Source organism: Vollenhovia emeryi, unplaced genomic scaffold (genome assembly GCF_000949405.1).
Source record: "Vollenhovia emeryi isolate VEMERY1.0 unplaced genomic scaffold, V.emery_V1.0 DF939276.1, whole genome shotgun sequence".
NCBI lineage: Eukaryota > Metazoa > Arthropoda > Insecta > Hymenoptera > Formicidae > Vollenhovia > Vollenhovia emeryi.
Window position 1 is genome coordinate 286,954 of NW_011967090.1, and position 8,564 is coordinate 295,517.

The following is an 8,564-nucleotide window of genomic DNA, read 5'->3' on the forward strand; positions in this document are numbered from 1 at the left end:
CAGAATCGGCGCGCGCCCCCCGCCCCCGGGCCCCCGGCGTAAACAAACCGGCCCACGTGCCGCCCGCGCCCGCCCCGCCGCGCTGATAGCGGGGACGCGACTCCGCGTCCGCGTCCGAAACCGCAACCTTATCGGCCCGATTTCCAATCGATCTCCCGCCCCCCCCCCCCCTCCTTCCGGCGGTGTCGACCCGCGAAGGGGAACCGATCGAGGTGACTCGCGAGCGCGACCGCGTCGCGTCTCCGCCGGACCTTCAACCGGTCCCGGCGCGGCACCGATTCCGCGGCGCGGGCACGCTCGCCGTATACGCGACGGCCGCAAATAACAAGATGGCAGCCGATCGAGAGCGATAAGCGCGACGGCGCGCGCGAGACGCGACGCGACGCGACGTGACGCGCCGTCACGCGTTTCGGGATCGCGCGGTCGATCCTCGCGGCCGGAAAAAAGGGAAGAGCCGGAACGGGGGGGGGTTCAATAACGACGGGTTAACGCGGATAGGCAAAAGCGTACTCACCGCTGGGATGCGACGATCTCGGTCCCGTGGTCCTGGCGACGGCGACGTTGCCCGCCGAACGTGCGTGGGGCCGTGGGGCGGCCGGGGATCTGCAGTTATATATCCAATACGATAATACGAGCGTATCCAAATAACGATAATCCACACACAGAAAGAGAGATAGAGAGAGAGATATATATATATGTAGCTAGAAACTGTCGGGCGCACACTTGATACGAGAACTCTCACTCGCGCGGAACTTTGGGGCGAAATACGTGCGGAAACGTATCGTTTCGCCTTCCCTTCGGCGCGATCACTGATTTTCCCCGATGACGGCGGCGAGGAGCGACGCACTCCGCGGCTATTTATCGGTCGGTCGAGAGAGAGAGAGAGAGAGAAATAGAGATACGGAGCGAAGTGAGCGGCGAGACGGCGCGAGAGCGAGAGCGGCGGCACACAGAGGCACTTTCCCGCGACGCGCACCACTAATAATACATCACTACGTCAACGGTGATGCCCGGCACGGCCATCATTGGGCAGTGCCGCGTCGCCGTTGCTTGTCCATGCGTGCATGCGTGGCCGCGCGTATCCAAGAAGCGCGCACACCACCGACGCGAGGGATCGAGAGAGCGGGGGAGAGAGAGAGAGAGAGAGAATGTATCCTCTCGGACGCGATGGACAAGTGCGACGTGCACCGACGGGCGCGACGGCGACGGGGAAAAACAACGGCGCGCGGGCGGGCGCGGCAACCTAAGACGCTCCTCGGCGTCCTGGAGAGACGCCGCGTCGTCGCGGGCGCGGACAGATGGACAAGTTAGATAGGTAGCACGGATCTACCCGTCCGTATTCCGCGCGCCTACACCATCACCGCCACTGGGTACGTAGTCGGAGTCCGAGGAGAGGGCCGCGGGCCGAGACGCAACGCAGATCCGTGGCGCGCGCGAGCTGGTGCGAGACTGAGCGGGGCTGGCGGCGGCGCACGAAGCGAGCCGATCGCCGCCGCGCCGCACCGACGGGACACGAGGACGCACGAGGGCGGCCAGTAATGCCGATGATCGAAGAGCTCCCCTCCACTTCCCGCGCCGACCGACCGACCGACCGACACACCGACACCCCGCCGCGCCGCGCCGCGCCGCCCGCTCGCTCGGAGCGGAGCGGAGCGGAGCGCGGGGCCGCGACGACGGATAGATTACGCGCGGCGCACGCGCGAGCGAGCGAGCGAGTGCACGCTCCTGCTCTCCCCCTGACGCGAACGCGGTTTCATTACGTAAAACAAGTGTGCGTCGCTCGAACCCCGCGGCGCCGCGCTCCCGATTCGTTTCGCCGTCGAAAGAAAGAAAATAAAAAGAAAAACGCGCGAGAGAGTCCGCGGCCGATCCGTTTCCGATCTCCTTGTATCCCGTCGTCGGCACCGCCGGGAATTACGTTTGCTCTAGCTCCGTGCGAACGCGAGCGATTAGAAACAGGGTCCTCGATCCCGGCCCTCGGCTCGAGTTTAAACACACGAGCCTAAAGCCCGATCCACAATGCGCCGTTTGCGTCCTGGAAACGTTCTATTTCGTTCAGTCAGCGAATACGTTTAAAAAATGTGCGCAAGTTTGATAGATTGTACAGTCGTGCGTCGTCGACGAATTTCTTGAGCGCTTTCATTTGCTTGTATAAAATGGAACGTTTCCAGACGCGAAGGGCACATTGCGGATCAAGCTTAAGGCTCGGCCTGCGATGAGTTGTTGGACTGGTATTACGTTTATCATACGACAAAGTTTCAAGCGTGTCGATTGGCTGCGGGGTAGAAAAGTTGTCGAGTGTCGAGAAATTTTCTAGCTCGTAGCCAATCAAGGTAGCCGACAAATGTAATAGCACCCTTAAGGCCGGTTTCATAAACGTCGGTTAACTGCTAATCGAAGGTCAATTGATTCTCCGTCTCTACTTAAATAATAAGATGGAAAACGATACGGAGTCGACTGAATCCTAGTTAACGGTCAACCGATGTTTGTGAAACTTGGATTTTCTTTGGTGGCTCTTAAAATGACCGACGTGTCTGACTTCTGACGTAAGGCCAGAACTATTGCTTGCGAGGGCCAAACAGGATTCGGCCTTAAATCACCTGTGGCTCGGTCGCGGGTCTTTTCCTCCAGCGTGAAAAGCGAAAAATTTCATTGGCCAGTATCGAATTCGTCGCGAGTCGGCGCTGGAGGGCAAGATTCGTGATCGAACCCCTCCTCATCTAAATCACTCTGCATCCTGATTGGCTCTCGCAAGGAATCGCCGCTGGCCTTACAACTCGCTGCGGACCGGATAAGGAACCACTGGGAATTTTTCGAGTACACGCTACGACGCAAATTTAGGTCGAGAGGCGTTTTCCCCCGCGGGGGAAAACCAAAGGGAGCTCGTCGGATAATTCCCGCGAGAAACGCCGCCGTCGCGCGCGCACCTTCGCAGGGAGTGCGCACTAAGGCTTGTTTACAATCAATTCTCTCGTATTTAAGAATCGCCTTAAACACTCGTTGACATATTTCGTAGCCAGTAAAACGCTCCGTATAGCCTCCATACGGATTATGTTTTGGCCAAGAACTCTCTCGACACATATTTGAGACAAAGTTAAATATAAAAATTGACCGTAAACCGGCCTTAGTGCGCGCTCGGTGCGCACTAGCGCGAGCAATCGAATCCGCTGCAAGTTACCGTTTACTCGGGAGCTACCGCGCGCGATACCTCGGGAACGGAATGCGAGGGATCCGGATTGAATCGGACTTTCGTTTCGGAGCGACCTTGCCGGAGGAGTCATCGGTGATTCAGGCGCGACGGAACGCGTTATACCCAGGTGCGCGCGGACGCGGGTCCTTTGAAGGTGCGCCAGCGGCGCGGACGGGCCCTTAATGCGGCCGGCTCGGATTAATTCACGTTGACGCGTCGACGAGCGCGTCGAACCGGCGATCCTGACGAGATCCCCCGTGCCTTATCGATGATTCATCGAGATAACTTCCGGCCGTTGACGGCTCCCGGCGGCGGGACGCCGACCGCTCTCTCGCGGCTCCGCGACGCGCGCGATTTCGCGTCGTAAAACGAGTCGAGTCACGCCGCTAATCGATCGCGGCGACCTGCGGCGGCCGCTTATCGCGCGGAAATGCGCGCGCGACGACGTTCGCGCTCTCGCGTGAATTCGCATATCTCGATGTATCGCGCCTATCGGCGCTCGGACAAAGACAGGCCGAAAGAGAAGACAGGCCGCCCTCCCTCTCGCGTGGCGATAAAACGGCGGCACGTCACGCGCGCTCGCCCCGCACAACGCGCGCGCGCGTGACGATACGAGAAAAAGAGAAGACAAGCACCTCCGAGATTCTTCCGTGTTTTCACTCGTGCTTTCCTATCGCCCAAGCGCGCACTCGACGCACACGTAAAACAGCGCGCGGGAATCGGGGACGCGGCTCCGATTCGAAGAAACTGTCGCGGCTGCTTCCCCGCAGGGCGGAACTCTCGGTGTCGCTGACGGGGACGGCGGGACACGGGAACGGGCGTGCGGACTGCAAAGGGGGACGGAGGGAGGGAGGGACCGGGGGAGAAACGGAGAGAGAGAGAGAGAAAAAGAGAGAGAGAGAGAGAGAGGAAGTGAGAGAAAGAGAGAATGAAGACGGAGCGCAGCGTGACGGGGTGAACCGTTTTTACGAAACTACCGCGACGGAGATCCGACACAAACTGAGAGCCGCCGAGCCGCTGATTGCGGCCGATAGCACACTCGCCCCCACCCTGCCGACCCTCTCCCCGCGCCGCTTCCCCCCTCTCCCCGCGTCCTCCACCCTCCCCGCCCGCCCCGCGGCCCACACGCATCCCTGAGCCACGTAGAGCCGCTCGACCTCCCGCGTTCTATCCCCGCCCGCGCCGCGAATCTGCCCTTCTCCACCTCGTTCCTCTCCACCTGCGACGCGGTCGCGAGAAAGTTTCCGCCGTATTGCTAGATTATCGGCGTTTACTCGTTACCGCCGAATCTGCGCGCGACCTTGCTGTAAACGAGAGAACGATGGCGAAACGACGCTCGAACGGGATCGCGCCGTGCGAAAGTGCAGGATTAACATCGATAATACTTCATTTGTGGCGTGATCTTGGAGAAGAAGAGGAGAGAAGATAATAATGATATTCCTCGGTGCCGTTACTAGGCGGTACACAATGTACGCTCCAGCGGAAGGCGCAAAATTTGGTGGGGCGAGCGAGCGAGTCCCAGCGCAGGGGCGCCTAAACGTGTTGCAACGTCACCGATATATTTCCTACACGGAGAGAATTTTGTCTTCACCCTGGAAATCGTGTAATCGCGGAACAATATGGCATTTTGAAGAAAAACTCCATGAGAGTTTTTTGAATTTTTATTAGTAATTATACAGGGTGTACTAAAGCCACCGGATATCCTTTTAATCGTAAATTCTTTAGAGAATTTCAAGACGAAACTTCCAATACAAAAATGTCGAGGCTATGATAGTTTTTAAATAATACGCGATTACATTTCGCAAATGATAGGCCTGAGATTTCGCGCGCTCAGGTACGGCGACATGACGAGTGATAAAAGTGTTCCTACGAATGTCGCCCTTCTTAGCATAGTAACAACCTTCACGGCAACTGATATCGGTCGATCACTTTGACAGCTGCAACACTTTGAAGTTACAAAATGTTGCAAACTTTCACTTGAATTAAATGAAAAGGAGCGACATTCATAGGAACACTTTTACCACTTCGCCGTGCCTGAGCGCGCGAAATCTCAGGCCTGTCATTGGTGAAATATAAACGCTCATTATTTAAAAACTATCGTAGCCTCGACATTTTTGTATTAGAATTTTCCTCTTGAAATTTTCTAGAGAATCTGTGATTAAAAGGATATCCGGTGGTTTTCGTACACCCTGTAGAAGAAAATCCTCTCTTGTGAGATAGGCTCCTAATGCGTGATAGGGGAGCTTCTGCTAAATTAATAGACATCCGTTGGCTCCACTATTTTATTGCCTTTGGAGCGAATCTGTTTAGTGGAAAATTAATTGTTGGATCGTGTAATCGTCGCGAAAAAAGATTTGCGATTGAATTAGGACGTTGAAAACCTACTATCACATTTGACTCCTATCTCATAATAGGGGACTTTCCTCTACTTGTTAGTATACATTTTGCTAACAAAATGTGCGATAAAATTTCAAAAAAACTCTCATAAAGCTTTTCGAAATGCCATACTGTCCCACGATTGCACGACTTTCCGGGATAAATTTGAAGAGAAAAAATTCTCTCCGTGTATTTAATGCTCGTGAGAACATGCGTGAGTTTTGTAAAAAGACTGGCGCGCGTTCAGCATTTCGGAGAAATTGAGAGGAGAAAGAAAAGAAGAGAAAAGAGAGGAACAAAAAATAACGCGCGACCGACTCGACATATCAACGATCTAAACGATTATGGGACGCGTCCGCACACCTGTTTATTTCATCTGAAAATTTCGAGCGACTTAAATATTCAGCGTGCATACAAGTTAAACCCCGTCGCACCGGTATTCAAAATGTTAGGTTAGGTTGTCGGGGGGAGGGGGATCGAATATCTCGTCCCAATTTTATCCTTTGGTCGAATCGCGAACAATCATTGTCCTGCATTGTCATAAATTACTCTTGACTCGATATAGTAAGTCAATATTTTTTAATTCGACAGACGAGAATAAGAGTTATTGATTTTATTTTGATACTGTCTTATTTTTATACCATACGGGGTTCCGAGAAATATAAATGCGTGAAGAATATTTTTTTATCTCGATAACAGAAATCCTTTCCGAGGGTGCGCCGTTAACCGCGGAATGCACCGGCGGAAACAGGTCGGACGGACCGGGACAGCGCACAACATTTGTAAAATATTTACAAAATATTCGTAAATATTTTCTAAACATCGTGCGCTGTTCGGGGAGCGTCACCGTCGCCGAGGTGCTGTCGCGTCATTCTTGTCCCACAATGTAACGCGACGTTAACCGAGTCAACATCCGCCCGAGCGGAAACCCATGGGCGCTTTATAATTTCAAAACGACCGTCGCGCGCGAGGAGGGACGGGAAGGGAAGTGAGCAATCTTCGAGATTTTCTCGGCGCCGTTTCCGAGACGCGACGTCGTCGAGACCGATGTGCGTGCGTGTGTGTGTGTGTATGTGTGTGTGTGTGTATGTGTGTGTGTGAGAGAGCGGAATAAAATAGCGCGCCGTCGCGCGCTGCACCGTATCTCTCGCTCGCGGGAACGCGCGGCGCGATAACGTCCGCTTGGATACTCCTCTCGCACGGTAAACTCGTTTCTACGCTCCGAAATCGATTTTCCGCGAAGATGACAAACGTCCGTTGACTGTAGAGTGAAAAGCGCAATTTGCGACGTACCGGCGATACTCGGTATTCTCGCAATATCCCTCTCTCTCTCTCTCTCTCTCTCTCTCTCTCTGCGCGATAAAACAATTTCTGGATAAGTTTGACGCGCGTAACTAGCGGAGTGGTACGTACATTTCCGAGTATGTAACGTGACGTGTACGTTCGATGTCGCTGGACGTGTTCGCATTCCCTCTCGGTACTACTGACAGTACTCCCAATAGTTTCGAGCACTCGGGCGCGAGGAAAAGGTGCGGGCGGTTGCTTTTAGAAAAGAATTACTGCTGTGTAATTAGGTGGGATACTGAGGTTACATTTCGGAATGATTTTCTCGGAAGGTGAATTCAGTAATAGCGTGGTATAACTAGTAGATCCACTCCGCCATTTATTGCGTTTTGCGGTCGATCCCTTCTGCGCCTACGACATTTTGTTGATTCAGCCAATGAGATAAAAGTTGCGTGCGCTATTAATATCTAAATTAGTTTTGCTGCAAGTTTAAAGAAAAGCTGTAACTTCATCATTTTTTACCCAACCACCTTAAGATTTGTGGTGTCTGGGAGTGTAAAACCGTGTGAAATTTAAACCTCCGGATGCTCGAGCACCGCGGTAAAAGTTGTACGAATCGTGAATTTTTACAAGTGGGTTGATCAGTTCGAAAGTGGCCGAAAAAGTGTTACCGATAAGCACCGTGAGGAACGCGATCAATTGCGGTTTCAACTGCAGCCCCGGCGCATCTCGCATCGACGAACGTTATTCAAGGCGACAGGCGAGCGTACGATTTGTAGCAGGAGATTTCGTCGAAAAAACAGGTGAATCGTACCTAGTCATTGAATAAACGGTCTTAAATCAACGTGACGTTTGTCTCTTTGCTGGTTAATCGGTCCAGTCGCTGTGACACAGCACGTCTTCAACGTTTTCACGAAGTCATACCTCGTCCCGTGAACTTTCATATCGCGGAAAGATATTACGAGGGGACACTTAAACCGGCTACTTGATAACGATTACAGATAAACGTCGTAAATCGAATTAACGATCATTTACATTCCGGTATGCGTGGCGGTCGTTAGGCACGGTACGTACGTAAGATATTCGTGCGCGATCACCACGACATACGGTGTCGGGTTAACACGAACAGGCATTATAAATGAGGAGTCAAACGGAGACAGATAGCTCGAGACAAAGACAGAGAGAGGGGCTGGAGGAGGAGGACGAGGAGGAGGAGGAGGAGGAGGACGAGGAGGACGAGGTAGCTAGAGAAGGACATAATGTAGGTCACGACCCAAATCGCGCTCCCCGGCCTCTATTCGGATCTTTCGTAATTCGCGAAAGTGTTCAACGAGTTTCCAAGAGTACCTTCAGTTAAAAGAACTGCTAGCAGGTGAGCAAATTCTTTCGCCGCTAATCCTACAATCTTGGGGTAGAGACGTAAACAAAATTGCGACCCACTCGATGCGCGAGAAAGAACTTAATCAACTTGTAACGGAGTTACAGTTACAGTTACTTTTTTTGGTAACTTTAACTTAACTTCGTTACCTTCTCTCCATCTGTTACATTTTTTCTTTTCGATAACTAGTAACTAATTTAATAGTTACATTAATAGTTACTTTATATATTGTTTAAACCCCCACAGATCGCATTAGGTCTTGCATTTGCACATAAACGCCTTTATCGACACTTTACAATTCAAACGCGGATTTGACATTTTTATTTTCATTGCAAG

General features: G+C 52.7%; 1 protein-coding gene across 3 annotated transcripts in view; it reads right to left on the reverse strand.

Annotated features, from left to right (window-relative positions):
- The window catches only part of LOC105559392 (mucin-12), a 241,370-nt gene extending 237,471 nt beyond the window's left edge, over positions 1 to 3,899 (reverse strand). For 2 of the 3 annotated variants that reach the window (XM_012007636.1, XM_012007637.1), the window contains exon 1: positions 515 to 1,587. The gene's annotated coding sequence lies outside the window, so the exon portion shown is untranslated. Of the gene's footprint in view, positions 1 to 514; positions 1,588 to 3,825 lie in introns of those variants that run through there. The other variant, XM_012007638.1, reaches the window with a different exon arrangement.
- Positions 3,900 to 8,564: the final 4,665 nt, after the last annotated feature.